The 17,468-nt window shown below is 43.5% G+C and overlaps 1 long non-coding RNA gene across 1 annotated transcript in view; it reads right to left on the bottom strand.

The window, feature by feature from the left end:
- Positions 1 to 1,926: 1,926 nt before the first annotated feature.
- LOC109319144 overlaps positions 1,927 to 17,468 on the bottom strand; it is a 17,810-nt gene continuing 2,268 nt past the window's right edge. The window contains exons 2-4 of the long non-coding RNA XR_002103379.1: positions 14,616 to 14,620; positions 3,642 to 3,645; positions 1,927 to 2,122 (exon numbers count right to left, since the gene is read on the bottom strand). This is a non-coding gene — a long non-coding RNA (uncharacterized LOC109319144). The remainder of the gene's footprint in view (positions 2,123 to 3,641; positions 3,646 to 14,615; positions 14,621 to 17,468) is intronic.

The raw sequence follows: 17,468 nt of genomic DNA, 5'->3' as shown, positions 1-17,468 counted from the left end.
CTCATTTTCCCAATTTCAGTAAAAATAGTTCAGACATTTTCCAAAATAAGGATGGACGAAGGAGATAATAGGTTATCTTACATCCTAGAATGTTAGACACATTCTACTTCAGTGAAAAACCTCAAGTGCTTTGAACAAAGAGCTTGGAAAAAGGCACATCCATGCGAGCCTTGCCATCTTTCTGACCACCTACCCAAATTTGACCAAGTGATAAGTCCTCTGAAAGTTTGCACATGGTCAGTAAGGGAATTGGAGAGTTGTCTGCTAAATTCTTCAAATTTGGGGTTGGGCCATATTATCAAAGCCAGAGGGAAATAGAGGAGCAGAGTTCACAACACAGTCCAGGGTCAGGATTCAGGGATCAGATACTAAGAACCTATCCAAAGGATAATCCACAGGGTAAGTTCTGAGGGCAGAGCCAAACCAGGGTCAGGAACCAGAAAACAGATCTATGGGGAATTCCACTGCTGAAGTCCAGAAATAAGCCAAAACCAGACTGTAGGAACTAGGAGGCTTACCACAGTAGAACTGTTGATTGGTCTCCAAACTCAGCGCCCAGCTGGTGTTAAATGGATAGGCAGCTCTCCCAGCAGCCAATAAAAATGCTTGCTGCCTCTAAACTAGGGCAGAGTTCATTAGTGCAGGTATAGCTGCTGAGATACTTGGCCCAACCTGGCCTGCCTTTTCAGAGTCCCTGATGGTACTTGGTCCAGGCTGGTCTCTGTGATCTGAATCCCTGACAGATGAGATGAGGAGGAACTGCTGGGAATTGTGATTGATAATTAGAGGCAGAGCAGAAAAGCTTGAACTAAGATGTAGAACAGGGCAGAGAAGCGAACTGAATCTGGGAGGAGCTGGGGTGTGGTGGAAAGAAAGTTAGGACTGAAACAAGGGCAGGGTGGAAGGGCTGTTGCAGAAAGCACCTGGCTTGTGAGGGGACAGGAGTAGAAATATCTTTGATCACTAAAGTTCACTTCCTTCAGAAGCTGGAGTAGAATCCAGACTCCTTGAGTCCCTAGGTTCCTCCACTACCCTCCAATTACAGAGAAATCCACCAGCAAAATGTGTATCTGGTCTCCCACCAAAGGCAGGGTCACATGTAGGATGACAACATATTAATACTAGTAACTACTATTGTTAATTATTTAATGCTGTTAGCTAATTGCTAATACTACTAGCTGTGTATCTATTAGCTGTGTATCTAGGCAAAATGAAGGGTAGATTTGCACTTTTATAGACTAAAGCAGGGATGTATAGCATACGCTTTTGGAAGCAGCAGGGGCTCTGCTGAGAGTGGCAAGGTGGTTGGAAGAGGAAAAAAAACAAAGCAGTTAACCTACTGAGGGACATGAATTTGCTGGGAGGACTATTCCCAGACTTACTCTGATGGAGGGGTGGAACTTGTTAAAGTCCTTCCCATGCATCCATATGGATGGAATACCAGAGGTCATCAATCTACCTTTTAATCATACTGGAGGGATGAGACAGCAGCTGCACAGGAAGCAGCCTTCAAGGTCTGTCATAAATATATTGTCATATTGTGGGGAGGTAGTGCCATGGTAATGCTGTTTGTTTGTAGGTACAGTCTCAAATATAAAATAGTTGTGTGTGAAGACAAAAGGGAGAGTGTGACGGAAAAAGAAGCTGTGTCTTCATTGGAGATGATGTTCTTTATGGCTTGTAATCCATCTTTATGGGGGACTAGCCAGTTTCCCATCAGGAATGACTCAGGGGGTAGAGCACTGGAATGGAGTGCCACCACCTAACACCCCATGCTGCTGCTCTTCTGCCTCTCGCAGGGACTGGGGTGGGGGAGCCGAGGTCAGCACTGCTGGCCTCGGCTCCCCCATCCCCTGTCCAGTCCTCGGCACTGCTAGCAGGGTGGGGGCCTCGGCTCCCCCACCCTGTCTGGTCCTCAGCGTGGCTTTGGAATCATGGTGGTGCTCTCCCGTGCTTGGACTACTCTGGCTGTTTCCGTCAGCTAATCAGAGTGCAAATAAAGTGTTATAGACAGACAGACGGACTTAGGCTTTTAGAATATTAGAATGTTGGTGTACAGAGATGTAGCATCCATGGTAACTAATACGGCATTAGATGAAAGCTTGTCAATGGAAGCTAGTTTCTTTAGGAAATATGTGGTGTCTTTTAAATAGGTGGTATCTCCCATAATCTATGGAAATAGGCTTGAGACAATGTAGTCAAAAACTCCCTGAGCAATGGTGCCAATGCCAGAGACAGTGGGACATCCTGGGTTACCAGGTTTGTGTATCTTAGGTAATAAGTAAAAGTCATCTGACCTGGGCTCCCAGGTTGCACAAACATTAATCCTCTCCTTTTTTTTTTCAAAGATAGCTTAAGAGTTCATTTAGTTTCTTCTGATATTGTGTTGTGGGGTCCTCAGTGAACAGCTGGAAAGTTTTTTCTCTCTGATATGTTTTGGCCACATTGTATGATAGTATTAGTGTTGTTTTTAAGACCTGAGATGGGCTCTCTGTTCTACATGGCTAAGGTTGTAACAGGAGTTGTTGTTTTTTGGAAATCTCAGAGTAGGTGCAGAGATAGAATCAGTTTATATACAGGTCTAGAGTGGGGCTGTGGCCCTTGGGTGGAGTCCAGGAGCTGTGTTCTTCTTGTGCTGTGCATGGTTCAGGTCCATGGTGGGCTGATTTCTTTGTCATGGAAATTTTCCCTTAGTCTTTGGAAAAAGTCTTGAGGTTTCTATACAACTGTACCTCATCAAGTTACATAACAGGCCAGAAAAAAATCACAGGATAGTACAGAAATATCATCTGGGATGAGGGTATGGTTGGAAAGATTGATAGTATTACCTCAGACTGTAGGGCTGTATTTGGAGGGTGTAAATTTAGAGAGTTTCATTTCCTTCATCTTCTTTAAGGAGTAAAGGTGTTTGCGATAGGTTTCAAGTGTGGGTGTAGACATCTTTTCTTGGTAAATAGCTGTTATGTCTGGGTGGTTCTGCATGCTTTTAGTTAATTCTGAAAGTCTGGTGTTGACCTGTTCCAGTTTGTTGTATAGACAGCTAATAAGGTAGTTCCTCAGTTTCTTGGGGAGAGTAAAGCACAGCTGGTCAGCATTGTCTATATGGTATGTAGAACAGAGTGGATTGGTCACCTGGAGTCCCTTGAATGTGATATTCATCTTGTATCTGCTAAGAAAATATTTGAGCATACCTGAGCAAGTTTCTTGCATAGTTTGATTGCAGTGCATTCATTCATTTGGGCATGGTGCTGTCCGTTATCAGAGGCAGGGAGTTAGTCGTATTAATCTGAAGTGGGGCAGAAAGCAGGCTAGACATGGACCTTTTATACGCTAACAAATCAGAGATGTATAGCATAAGCTTTTGGAATCAGAGGGCTTAGTTCATTAGATGCTGTGAAGGGACTGTAGGAAGCAGTGCTGCTAAATACAAAGCATTGATTGGAATACAGAGGGTAGGAAAGCAGGGAGGAAGTCATTTTAGAGATGACAATTTTCCACACAATGGACTTTCTTTCAGCTTGCCTTTTTAAAAATGGAGATAAGTGTGTGTGCGTGTGTATGTTTATGTGTATGTATATGTATATAAAAATACTTAATTTTAATATTACTTGCCTTTGGAGTCTTTAAGTTTGTTACTGCACTGTTCTTTCAATTAAGTTTTAATTAAAGTTCCCTATTCAAAGGGAGTAATGTTTGAACAAATATATTGTTTATAAAATGCTATATTCTCTGAAAAAACAGGCCATGTGCATCTCAGATTGGGTTTCCCAAAGTGGTGTACTAGTATTAATATTTGGGCCTTTGTTCTCAATCTTTAAAAGAATAATAATAATACCTGACAGGGCAATTGTGAAGATGAATTATAGATGTTAGGGGCTGGAAAAGACCTCATGAGATCATCAGGTCCAGCTTCCTCTGCATTTGGGCAGGAAAGACTGCTGGGGTCAGATGACTCCAGAAAGGCAAGTGTCCAGATGATTTTTGAAGATTTCCAGAGTAGGTGTTTGTACCACCTCTGGGGGGAGTTTGTTCTAGACCCTGGGCACTCCAAATTGTAAAGAAGTTTTTCCTTATATCCAACCCAAAGCAATCCTCTAGCAATTTATGACTGTTATTTCTTGTCTTCCCCTGAGGTGCCTTGGTGAAGAGATGCTCCCCCAGGCCCTGATGTTTGTCCCTTATATAATCATAGGCTGCTACCAAGTCCTCTCTAAGTCTTCTCTTCTCCAGGCTGAACAGTCCCATGTCTCTCAGTCTCTCCTTGTATGGATTACTCTCCAGACCTCTAATCATATGTGTAGCCCTCCTTTGGACTCTGTTTTCTCCACATCCTTCCTGAAGTGTGGCATTCAGAACTGGATGCATACTCCAGCTGATCAAACCTGAGTAGAGTGGGAGGATGGTATCCTTAGGCTTGCTGTCAATTAATTGATGTCTTCAAGGAACAGTGATGAGCATCATGGAAAAAAAACTCATGAGGAAATTACTAACCATCTTCAGAACCAAAGTCTGACTAGTGTGCAATAAACAGGATATAGGATTGCGTATTGAGCAATGAAGGTAAAAGAAAATGCTGAATGCACAGTCCATGAGCCAGAGGTCCTATGGTAAAAACAGGAGATGATCATGTAACTAAAGACTGGGACTGACTACACATGCCATTACGGTGCATGAATAAACTGCAGAGCTTATTGCTCCTGGGCACACCAGTTACATGTATATGTATATGTCCAGACTACAGTACACTGAGATGGGTCAGACCAGTCCCACCTGGCGGGGGACCCAGGAGTCCAGCCTGCCAGCTCTGGACTGCTCTGACTGAGGTTAATGTGCTGCAGAGGGGCTGACTGGGGCACAAGGGTGCTTCAGTGGTGGGCTAGCCGGCAGGCAGCACCCACACTGAAGCACTCTTGTGCCCCAGCCAGCCAGCTCAGCATCTACATGTGTCCTGCTCCACATGTAAATAATTAAAAAGAAAACCCGCTGCAGAGTTTTCAAGTATTACTCCCTGCTACAGAGTTTTCTTGTTTCATGCACCTTAATAGGGGCACACATGTCAATGTTGAGATGTTTACTGTGCAGCTAATTAGTCAACTATCCAGTAAACATCTTATGTAGATGTGTCCACCGTATCATAACTTAGGCTTCCACAGGGACTAAATTAAGGTGGCCCAGGCAATCTTCATTCTGGCCTCTTCTAATTTTTGAGTATTTAACTTTTCAGTCTTATTCTTTTTAATTTAGTTTTCTGTATGTAATACATGTTAGGTCCAGATCCTGAATGGGTGTAAACTGATGAGGTTTCATGGACTTTAGTTGACTCCATTAGTAGATCATAGACTTCAATCAAAGATTTACATCAGTGGTGCTCAGCCTTTTCCTTTGGCAGGCTAGATAAGCAGTGCCCTTCTTTATTCACAGGCTAGACCCAGTTGTTGGTACCCATCTAGCTGCTGGGTTAGGCACACTGAGCCCCATCTAACTACATGGAAGCGGGACAGGGGGCAGCCCAGCCCTGTGGGGGGCAGAATGGTGCTTAGCCTAGCCCCATGTGGGGGAGGGGGAGTAAGTCCCAACCTGGCCCTGTGCAGGTTGGGGGGAGAAGAAGGGAGGAAGTCCAACCCTGTGGGCAGAAGGGGTCATGACTTGGCCCTGTGGGTGGAGGGGGAAGGGGGTATGGCCCAGCCCCAGCCTGGCTCTGTGGAGGAAGGGGGGCATGGCTCAGACCCAACCTGGCCACAAGGAGGGAAGGGGGCATGGCCTGGCTTCAACTTGCCATAGGGCTGAGGGTTTGGGAATTGGGCAGTGGAGGAGGGTGGCTGGATTAAATGCCACTGCTCCTCCACAACCAAATTTCACAACCCACGGGGAGCCCTGTGGGCCAGATGCCATGTTCTGGGGACTGCATTTGACCTGCAGGCAGAAACTGAGCATGCCTGATCTACGTCAACTGTAATTCTAAGCCAGGGGGTTCAGTAAAGCATTCCTCTATGAAAGGGGTTTTGGGTACCCCATGAAACAGTGAGACCAAGTGCTAACAGAAAAAATGCCCTGTTGTGTGGCTACATTGATTCTTTTTCTATGAATTACCTTGCATCCCTACCCCCATCTTCACACAAACATTCTGCTGCATTGAGATCATTTGATATAATTTGTCAATGACTGTTTCCAGCAGCTACAATTCCAAAGCAGGTGCTGTTTCACAGTGCTTTTAAGTCAGTTCAGCTCCACTGCTTTAGCTTGTACTCATGCAGTAGAATCCAAGTGGCACAACCCAAGATTTCTTCCACTCGTGTCCTAGGGACAGAAGGAGCATGTGGTGGCTTTCCTGACTCACTCGAGCAACCTGAGGAAGAGTGTCTTCTTAGACAAGCTTTGACTATCTGGTTCAATAAAAGATATTATCTGAAGAAATCCTTGCCTCTTGCATAATCTCTGGACCATCATGGCTATAACATCACTCTTACACTACCCTAACTGTACTAGGTGTTTTACATGCCTTAGAGTGTTGGCTATTTCAACTGCAAAGGCACAGGAAAAAATGTGTTTGAAGCAAAGAGCAGAAAAGGGAGGATGAAGGTAGTAGACAAAAAAATCTAAAGGAGGGATCATATGGATTTTTGGAAGTGATTTTAGGGGCTCACTCTTTGGGCTGTAGGAAAATTAATTCTGAGGAGGGACTTGAAAGGCGAGGGAGGTTGCACATTTTATGGCAGAGGATGGTGTTCTAGATAGTGGCTATTTGTCCCAAGCGGCCCAAGAGGCACTACAGGAGAAAAAAACCCAACAACAATGATATGGAGAGTGGGAAATTGCTAAGGGCACCCTTCAGTCAGGATAAACTGTAGACAGGGGCACAGAACTGATAATTTTACTAGAAAGTTTGGAGTAGATGAAGAAGCAGCCATGGAAAGGACTCAGGGGTGCAATGTGGTCAGCCTGATCACAGGGGAAGAAGACAAATTTGTTGGCAGAGTTTGGTGAGATTGGAAGAAAACGGGTATTATCAGGAAGGCCAGGGAGGAGGAGTCAGGGCTGAGAGGATGGCTGAAGGGGATGAACTCACCCACAGAAGGGGTATGGAGGAAAGGGGTATTGAGGGTTATGAACACAGGGTTATTTAAAGAGGAGGAAGAAAGCAGAGAGCAAACAAAGAGACCAGATTCACAGTGCAGGAGGTCAGCATCTTTTCCTTTTCTCCTTTGTTTGGCAGGATACTTGGCAGCACAGGGGTAGGAACAGAGGAAGCAGATTCAGAGAACAGCTAGAGGCTGGGTAGAGATCTGGAAGGGAGGGGAGACAAAGGAGTCCAGTGTCAAGCAGACGAGGAAGCTGATAACTACTGGGTAGAGTGCATAACTGGTCGAGCAATTCCACTGTGAAGAGCTGATATCAACAATCACAACTGACTCTGCAAAGTTGTACACTAAAAGGCAGAAGAAGACCTGTGGCAGAACGGCTTCTGTCAGGAAATGGCAAACACCTGCAGAAATTTAGGATTTAATTAAGGGTGGAGGGAGGGGGATGTTCTTGAAAAGTGCCCTGGATCCACATGGCCAAGGTCTTCTTCCCAGATCCCATTTGAAAAGAGGATCTTCTAACATCATAAAAAAGTAGCACAGAAAGGGACCTCCAGAGGTCACCAATCCACCCCCTGCTTGAGGCAGGATCATCCGTATCAAAACTATACAATCAATTCTGTTGCACAATTACAAGGCAAATTTCTCAACAACCTGAAATGCACCCTAACCTGCCACAGTTAAAACAGTGTGACTATTGCAGTCAGTGCCCTGCTGCTGTAAGGGCTGTTAAAATGCTGAATATCACATTAAGTTCTGCCTCCAGAATCACCAAATCCAGTTCTTGACCTCACAGGTGCTTGGGATAGAGGGTAGCATTGGCTGGTAGCTTCAACCACCATAATGGAAGAGAATTTGCCCATGGTATTAGAGTTCTTCTGGCTATGGGACATCTTCAGGAGACCATGCCTGGCCTGAGCTTAGAGTCAATATAGAACCATTTATTTGGCAGTGAAGGGATCCTCTCATAATAACGGGGACTGTTTCAAGCTTCTGGGACTACCAGGCGGACATTACCCAGTGTTGCTGGCTGAAACACTATAAACACAAATACAATAGAAGCTCTGAAGAAGGCAAACCTGCTCAGCACCCAAGACCCCTGTTTATTTTCTCCAGAGACAGAGTTGGTGCTGGGGGTCAGCAGCAACTATGCATTTTGACTGGTATTTATTGACTCAGGCCTCCTTGCTGACAGACAGACAGACAGACAAGCAGACAAGTGCTCCCATTACAGTGACATCATTCCCTTCCCTATTTTTGCCTCTGAGGTTTTACCTCTGACACTCTTTATGCATGGCTATGCCTTCTCCAGCTGCTTTTGGTGAGAGTGATAACTGCCTTTCATCTCACTGATGCTGGAAAGCCATCTGACCCTCTTGAATGCCACTGTGAGGCAATTAAGCAAGTGTCTAGGAGTCACTCTTGTCAAAGCTACAATATTTTACCCTTTGTCCATCACTGCAGAGTCTAACAGGCTGGGGCTTTTTCTTTACCATTGTTGGGCACATCCTGTTGTTGCAGCTTGTCTGTTTTTGAGTTACTATCCAACTCTTTTCAACTTGACAATGTTCCTTGCGGAATGTCTTTTCTGTGTACTTGCCCTGATGCATCTATCCCTGTGAACAGAACCAAAATATAGGAGGCTTTTCACATTGCACTGCAACTAGGTATGTGCCATGGATGCCTGTGGTGACAACTTTATTGGGAAGATATTGTATTTTCCTGGCTGTCTCAGTTGCCCGCATTTTTCCTTGCAACTTTGGTATATTCCATTTAGCCTCCTTCTCAGGGTGGAAAGAAATAGACTGCTTGCTGCTGTTCTCAGTATATAAGTTTCTCAGTATATAAGTATTTATCATCGTCTCCCACCTCTGCAGGTGGTTACCCCCTAGGCCACTCATTCCTGTCCAGGCCCAGAGTCCTTTAATGACTTAATATTGCCCTTTGCCCTTAGCTCAGACCCAGAAAAAATAATTCTTATTTACCAGGTTGAAGACATCCCCAATTAATAGCTCCTGCCTTAGCTGGTCAGGAACCCTATCTCTGCCACTATTTCTTTTCCTGTTTGTTTTCCACCCCACAACAACTTCCTTTGATTTAAACTGGTGCTGCTAAGCAAGATAACATCAAACAGACAAGGTGAGATGTATAAGACATATCTATATCTATATCATATACATATATGCACACGTGCATATACATATGTAAACACACACAAACTCTTTTCTCCACATCATAATACAGCAATGGTTTGGTAGCTGTATTAATTAAATATACATACTGAATATAACAAAACAAGGTTAAAGTATAGCTACATACAGGAAGCCAACTGTAAAAATTGCAGTGCATTGTGAGGTTTCAGGTTTACAGTTTTCCAGTTGTATGGTACATTGAATATATTTCCAAGTTAAAAAAAAATTCTGACTGCTGAATCCACAAACTGAAACTGGGACCAGAGACAGGAATCGGCTTCTTTCTGGCTCACACATCATCAGTATGGATTCTGGCCCTGATGAACTATTCTGGCCAAGCTGAGTTCAGCACAGGAACTGAGGGGATGAGGTGAGAGATGGCTTTATGCCATCTTTGCACCTCGTGGATGTTGGGGTTATTCCAGCTTTCTCCCTTGAGCCTAAACACTGCTCTAATTTATGCTTTTCCTCAGTTGCTGTACAGAAGCTGATGAAGTTCCCAAAATGGCCAAGGTGCTGTGCATTCCAGCCACACTTTGCCCTCCTGAAACATTACCTCCCAGTTCCTGCCATGTCTTCATGCCAGGTACCATAAGGAAGATAGCACAGAGCCAAATGACCCATGGAAAGTGCCATGTGTCATGGACATTCCCAAGTGGCTGGTTCCACTGCAGTTATGGATCCTGTACAGAATCCAAAATAGAGTCAAGAACTAGAATTTCTGCCTGAGTCCTGCCTGCTCTTAGGGGCTTTTGTCAGGAAAGTCAGTAGCTATCTCAGACTACTGCAATCAAACCTGAGATTTAGAAGGGTGCCACTATTAGATGGTTATGTTCCTGACCATGAGAGTGCTGTGACATAAGATAGACAGCAACAAGTAGATAAATTTATTCTAGGTAAAAATATAGTAAAAATGCAAGATGCTAATCCATTACCCAAAAAGGATCTCAGCATGAAGGATTTGGCTCGCCATGAAAGGCACGAAGATAGAATTTCTGAGTTCAAGGCATTTTCTTGAAAGACCACTCTGTCCTCTTGAATAAAAATGTACCTCTTTAGCTGACTGTTCAGCACATACACATCCAAATGGGAAAACACAGATTATTGGAGTTTCAGCTTCTACCGATTAGTTCAGTTTAATTTTGTATAGATACTTAAAGCAGCATGTTGCTTTCCATTTGTGCGGAGCTTTGCTTCTGCCTGTATGAAATCATTCTCTAATTTTTCCTTCTATATGACTTCTGTGTATTTCATACAGGCAGAAATATCAATACATTCTGTACATTATGACTTTTCAAACATACTGAGCAACTGCAGCTGCAACTGTCTTCAAAAGAGGTTCTACACCTCCTGGGTCTCAGCTGGGAAGTCCTAATTTCTTCCTATGTAAAAAAAAATGCTCATCGCTTACAGCTTTAAGAGTCCTCAATCCCCCGGTTTTGCAATATTTATGTACAGGCTATGTGGACACTGGAATCTGGCAGCCAGTTCTTGGGAGCACATTTGAAAGAGCATTAAGCACCAAGTTCCTGTCATGAACATCCAAATTATGGTTTTCAGTGTAAAGATTACATAACTTCAACACAACAGACAGCAGCCAAGCTCTTTGCTCAGCCTGCCTTTCACTGCCCTCTCAGTCCCTCTCAAATGAAGGAAGATGCCTGGTCTGGGTAGTCCATCTCACATCCATGCAAAACAATGACAACTATTTCATCCATGAAGGGAACCAGAAGCTCCACATTCATTAATAATGCTTTGCAGAGACAACCCTGTGGTAGTTATATACAGCAGCAAATCAGACGCACATACTGAAAAGGAATTTTACACAAAAGTAGTAGCTTTAAATTACTCCTGACTGAGTTAAGGCCTTCTCCAGGGTGGGGGTTACAGCCATTGTTGGACCTGTATTAGTGTACCACTAATGAAACCCAGACAAGTTGCTATTTGCACCAGGAGAGGTTACTTGGGGATCTCAGAACAAAGTTTAACTTTATACAAGTAAAGAACAGTTGCACTGGTACCACTGATACCGGTGACTGTCCACTGATATCTAAGCAATGGCTGCCAGTGCAGTGGCACCCACCCTACAGGGATAGCAGCTGTCCTGTCCTTCCAAGACTGTGGAAGGACACACCAAAGCAAAGGATTTTGGAATATCCTATTTCCTCATGCTACTCCCAGCCCTGTCAGAACACCTCAGGAAATTAATCTACCTTCTCCCAAGGCCTCAGCACCAAAGAGGCCGCCAGATACAAGACTAACCGCACCTTGTCGTACATCTACAGATGCATCACAAGCACGTCCAGGAAGGTGATCCTTCCCCTTCTATGCGGCACTGGCCATGCCACAGTTGAAGTACTGCATCCAGTTCTGGGTGCTATATTTCAAGGGGGATGTGGCTAGTATTGAGAGGGTCCAGTGGAGGGCCGCTCGCATGGCCAAGGGGCAGCAGGGCAGGCCCTATGAAGAGAGGCTAAAGGGCCTGAACCTGTTCAGCCTGCACAAGAGAAGGCTGAGAGGGGATCTGGTGGCCATTTCCAAACTCACCAGGGGGGACCAGTGAGAACTGGGGGAGGCTCTGTTCCTCTGGGCACCACCTGGGGTTACTAGGAATGACAGTCACTATTTGTTAGAGAGAAGGTTCAGGCTGGACATCAGGAGACATTACTTTACAGTTAGGGCTGCCAGGCTATATATTTTTTGCAATTTCTCAGTTCGTCTAATAAAAGGTATCATGCTGGAACCAAGAGTTCTAGATTTTTTCATTTCTTGTTGTGTCAGACCAACACGGCTACCGCATACATCCCAGAAGAAGATCTAGACACTTAAAGTACTTTACAACCAAAATGTCAGCACCTGCAGAACTCAGGTGCTTCTACAATTCAGCAGCAGATCAGCAGTGATTTTGAGGGAGCTAAACTTTTTACTTGGTTTACAGGACCAGGTGAGCAGAATTTTGTGCTGAAACACGTTTGCAGATCTAACCCTGAGATGCGCAGGTTCTCATTTTTTAAGAATTATTGTTTATGCTTTCAATTTTTGACTTTTTCTGTACAAATTGATTACTTGGACAAAAAGTAGTGCACTACCATGAGATCTATGTAGAATTATAAAACTGTTATTTTACTAATGATGTGAGGTACAGTCCTGTTATAACATCACTGCATTGTCACACTGAATTTTAATTATTTTCCCCCATTTTGTCACCACTATAATTTTTTTCTCCATCAAAGCTGTCAACAAGTCTTTTCATCACTTTGAATAAAAAAGAAAGGTGTTAATTTTTCATTTTCTAATGAATATACTCTTGAGTATTAGATAGGCCAGTACTCATTGCTCAGCACAGATTTAGAAGACTGAATTGATCTAACATTACCAATGTAGAGTCTTTTGAAAAGGGGGCATATTTTTCTGTTCAAAAGTGCAGGGACATATACTTCTGAACACTTGACCAGTAAAATCATATTTTTTTTTTTCTAGCTCAGGAATCATCAGCAGTAAAGTTGAGTGACCTACAAGACAGGAATGTATTCCCTTTTTGTGCTTGTATGGAGTTATTCCCAGCAAGAGGATCTATATTGCATCTGTTTTGGTTACTTTTGATTGGTCAAATAAATTGCATTGGGTATGTCTACATGTGGAATTAATGTGGAACATATCGTGGTTTAATTTGAGCTGGAACAAACTAATCCCAACATCACCATCCACATGTGTGTTTAAACACAGTAATCTACTGTACTGCCAGATACTACCTGTATCTGATGGGACTATCTGGCAGCACAGTAAATTAGTCTACTGCACCCTAATTGCCATGCATGTGTAGACAGTGATGCTTTACTGTGCAAATTAGTCTGCTATGCAGTAACACATTGTTTGTAGATGTGTTATCCGTATAGTTTCCAGACCCTGGGTGGATGAGTGCATAAGTACTTCAAGACTGAACATTTGTGAGTACTTAATAGAGAGATGCCACTCTGCAGACTGAGTAAATCCTATACATTTCAGAGAGGGATTTCCTACTGACTAGCACAGGCAGCTCCCCACTCACATGACGGCTTTTTTGGCTGCTATTTTTTACCAGCCTAATAGGGGGCATCCCCACAAGCACATACGTGCAAGGGCCTGCATTTCATATGGGACAAATAGAAGTGCAGCAAATAGATGTGGGTGGAGTAAGGGAGGCTGGGGCCAGTACCTGTGCCACTGCTACCTTAGGGTATGTGTGTTGGGGGGGGGTCCACATTTGGGGCTCCTAGAGTAGCAGTGGCACCGAGCTGGTTGCTTGGAGCCTGGCTGGCAGCCTGAATGTGGCTCTGGCCAGCCAGGCTCTGGTTTCCTGTGGAACAGTGCTTTTTTCAGTGGCAGTTTTTTTTACACCAGTATCTCCTGGTGTCAAAAAATCCTCCATGCTGCTAATTAGCACATGCACTGCACTGAACTGGTGCACATGCACTGCATGTGGTGCCCCAAACAGGTTTCAGGCACTGCAAACTGCATGTGCGTGCTCTGGGGACACACCCGTAGTGCCCAACTCTTCCTATCTATTGTACAGGGAGCTGAAGCACCTGGCCCATGACTTTCCACTAAGTGACAGAGCCTACATCCTCACAGTTATTTAGGTATCTAATTACCATTGAAATAAATATATTTACATAACTATTAACATCTCTTGAGGACCTGCACCTTGAAGCCTGAGAGTCAGGCACTGCAATCCTGAGGGTTGCAATGCCTAATTTCAGCTGTTCATCTACCTAGAAATAAGTGGTATGATTTTAAGGGTGCTGAGCACCCAAGCATTTCACTGGTACTCAGTAGGAGTTGATGGGTACGCAGATATTTTGAAATTCACCATTTACTTAAGTGCCAAATATGGAATAAGGAATTCTGTGTGGGCACAAAATTTTCATCCTTGGACAAGTTGTTTTTTTTCAGTCTTGACTTATTTCTCAGGATTCAGTGAGATCCATAAGATAAGTCATGTCATGTTCTGCAGTCCTGCAAGCAGTCCTGCAATTTTTTAATGTTCTGTGTACAAATTATCATGGAAACGATTCCTTTATGCTTATGGTTGAAAGTGGTTTGTTTTTTTGAGGGGAGGAGGCTTTTACATACAAATGACTCAAAGATGCTGAATTTTATTCACATGTACATTTCAAAAATGTTTTTGTCCCAAGAGGAAGCAAGATGCTGTTCAGAACAATTAGAAATTTCATAAAGTTAACACCAAATAAAGTAAGTAAAATGAAAGTTCTTCTTCATCCTCACCTTTTTTTTGGTACTAAACATGTATTAAAAAAACCTTTTTCTATGGGGAAAATATTTCCATCCCCCTCCTCCCCGGAACTGTTTCTGATGTAATGACTTCTTTTGTGATACAACTTTTACTGTTCCGTGAACATATACTAGCTAGCTTGTCTGTCCATTGCTGCCCCCTTGTGGCTAGAGGCCTAAGAGAAAAAGTATTTCAGATGAATTGGGGTTTCGGGGTTGAATCCCGAGTTCTGTTTTCCATGTGGCACAAGTGCAGCAGGAGGTCTTTTTGCATGATGTTTGTATGTGTTAAACTATGGATTCGTTATGCACTGTCCTCATGAAGATCATACATTCCTGAGATTTCCAAACTGCAGGCAGGGAGCTTCTTTGTGTCCAATTCAGCACAGAGCAAGCAGACATCTGCTGCTCATATTTTTTTATTTATTTTTGGCTTGGCTGCATGAGTTGTACAGTTAATCTAACACATTTTCTCAATCTGCACTCCAACCAGGTAAGATTGACAGCTGTAGAAAACCATATATTCCAAGTGCTAAATAGGTTATCTCCCCTCCCTCAGAAAGGAAAGCTTTGAGCTTTACAGTTGTGCCTCCAAGCCATGGCCCTTGTTTCTGACTTTGCCACCGGTGAGACTGAGTGCCTGACCTCTGTTAATGTGCGGTACCTTTAATAGGCAGAGAGAGGGAAGTAATTTTATACTCAGCATGTGAGTGATTCACATTCTCAAAGGAGATAAAAAATGTTATTAGAAAATTCGCTTGCCAAATGTGTGGCAAATGAATCCAATTTATTAATGCTGTGAAGCCAATGTGTGAAATTGGGCTAAGAGGTGAGGTGCAATCATACCCACTCGCTTCCTGCAGCAGAATGGGGTGCTGCACAAAGAGCTCTTGTCTTCAGAAACTGGATGCTGCTGTCAGAACCACAAAATCTAGCAGCAAACAAACACTTTCTGCAGTTCAGGATGAGCTCCAAAGGTCTAAGAGAGAAATTTTGGGCTAAGAGGAAAGGCCTGGGAAAGTGAGCCATCCAACTGCTGCTTGAAAGCTGTAAAACACATTGTCAGGATACTCTTGAATGTGAGATTGTTTTTATTCTTGCCACAGTTCAGTGCTTCCTTGCCATTCAGGATTGTTATTATTTATTTTATTATGTGTTAAGCACCATCAATGTGCTCTGTGTTGTACAAGACACCAAATACAACAGTTCTGGCCCCAGAAAAATTCCAGTTCAAACAAAGCACACATAGACTAGGCACAGAGCTTTGGAACCAGGTCAGTTAGGAGGCTAATACATCACTCATACTTTACGTTAGTGCATATGACACAAGGCACTGGGGCTATGGCAACCATGTGCTCAGAAAGAACCTATAAAGCACATGCTGTATGCACACGAATAAGGATGAAAAGCCATGCATTGAAATGATTCCGGTTCCAGAGCATCGTGATGGGGGACTGCTCCTCCATCTTTAGCCCTCTCACTTCACTAATGGAGTTCCGTGAATCTCTCTGATCTTTCTTTGCCTATTCCATATTAAATCAACAGGCCCAGGTTGTGAGTGAAGACATATTCAGGTAAGAATAGCACATGCATAACACACAACTCCATATCTTCTTTAATTCATATGCAATATGCAAACAGCACCAGCTTGCAGGTCCTGGGGCACATCAGTGCCTGAGTGAAAAATACCAGACCAGTGTTGAACCTTGGCAAAAACAGAAGGGCTTTTAGTAGAGAGGGAGAAATCTTTTGAAGAACTTCATAACATGTCCCTCCATCCAGCCTACAGACTCAGTCATTAGAATACACCTTTATACGGAATATCTGAAAGACTCACAACTTCATTTCACAATTGCATCTCCTGAAGACTACTTATGTTCTGATTTGGTGAGGGCAACATGAGACCTCTGTGATGATTTACTGCAATGCGTTATACTAAGAAATGATACCGACAACTTTGAGAAATGTCCATTTGGCTCAGGACACAGTAGCTTGCTTGCTTAGTAGCACAGACTATGGAGCATTATCTGTGTTTCACTTGCTGCACTGGCTCCCCTGAATTCAATGTAAATTAAGGTTTTTGATCTTGATACTCAAAGCCGTTTTTGGGACTGGCCCAAGCTACCGAGAGATCACCTTTCTCTATAAGCAGTATCTCCCAGAGAGAGCTGTGCTTACAGGTCCAACTTTCATATTTCAAAAGCTGCTCTGTCTATAAACTCTACATTATTTTAGTCACTTATTCTCACTAAGGAGAAACACTGAATTAATCCAATGCAAAAAACTGCTCTTCCTCATTTTGTATCGGCACAGGGAGATGTGGTAGGTGGGAAAGCCCAGAGTGACTAGTCAGTGAAGTACTACTCCTTACTGGGGAGAAGAAAGGATGCACAATTGGCATGTAATGAACTGCATAGAGAAGTCTCACTGTGAAACCTCACTCCTCTCACACAACTACAAAAGCAATGGCTTAGTCAAGCCCAACCTTTCCATTTGCCTCTCATTCAAGAAAACATTTGTAATACTATCCCTGGGCTCAGGCTGTGGGGGCAGAGGAGGTGATGTGGAGTCTTTGTCTGAACAGAGAAGAGGGATTTATTTAAGATTTCTCTGATCAAACAGAAGAGTGAAAACGTGAGAGGCTTGGGTGTTTAATAATGGGTAAGACTGATATTTAGCTGTTGTAATTAGGTATGCACAGATCTTGGAAGCTGCAATGCTGTTTGATTCAGTTCAAGGTTGTTGGCTACTCTCAGGCTTAACTGTTTTAACTAATGGAATGTTTACGTAGTTTAACGTGGTGACACTTATAGTTTCATAGTTTCTAGGGTTGGAAGAGACCTGAGCAGATCATTGAGTCCAACCCCCTGCCATGGCAGGAAAGAGTACTGGGGTCAAATGACCCCAGCAAGGTGTACATCTAGCC

Source organism: Crocodylus porosus, unplaced genomic scaffold (assembly GCF_001723895.1).
Source record: "Crocodylus porosus isolate Cpor-Errol unplaced genomic scaffold, CroPor_comp1, whole genome shotgun sequence".
NCBI lineage: Eukaryota > Metazoa > Chordata > Crocodylia > Crocodylidae > Crocodylus > Crocodylus porosus.
Note: the sequence above shows the minus strand (reverse complement) of the source record. Positions and strands in the feature narration are given on the sequence as shown.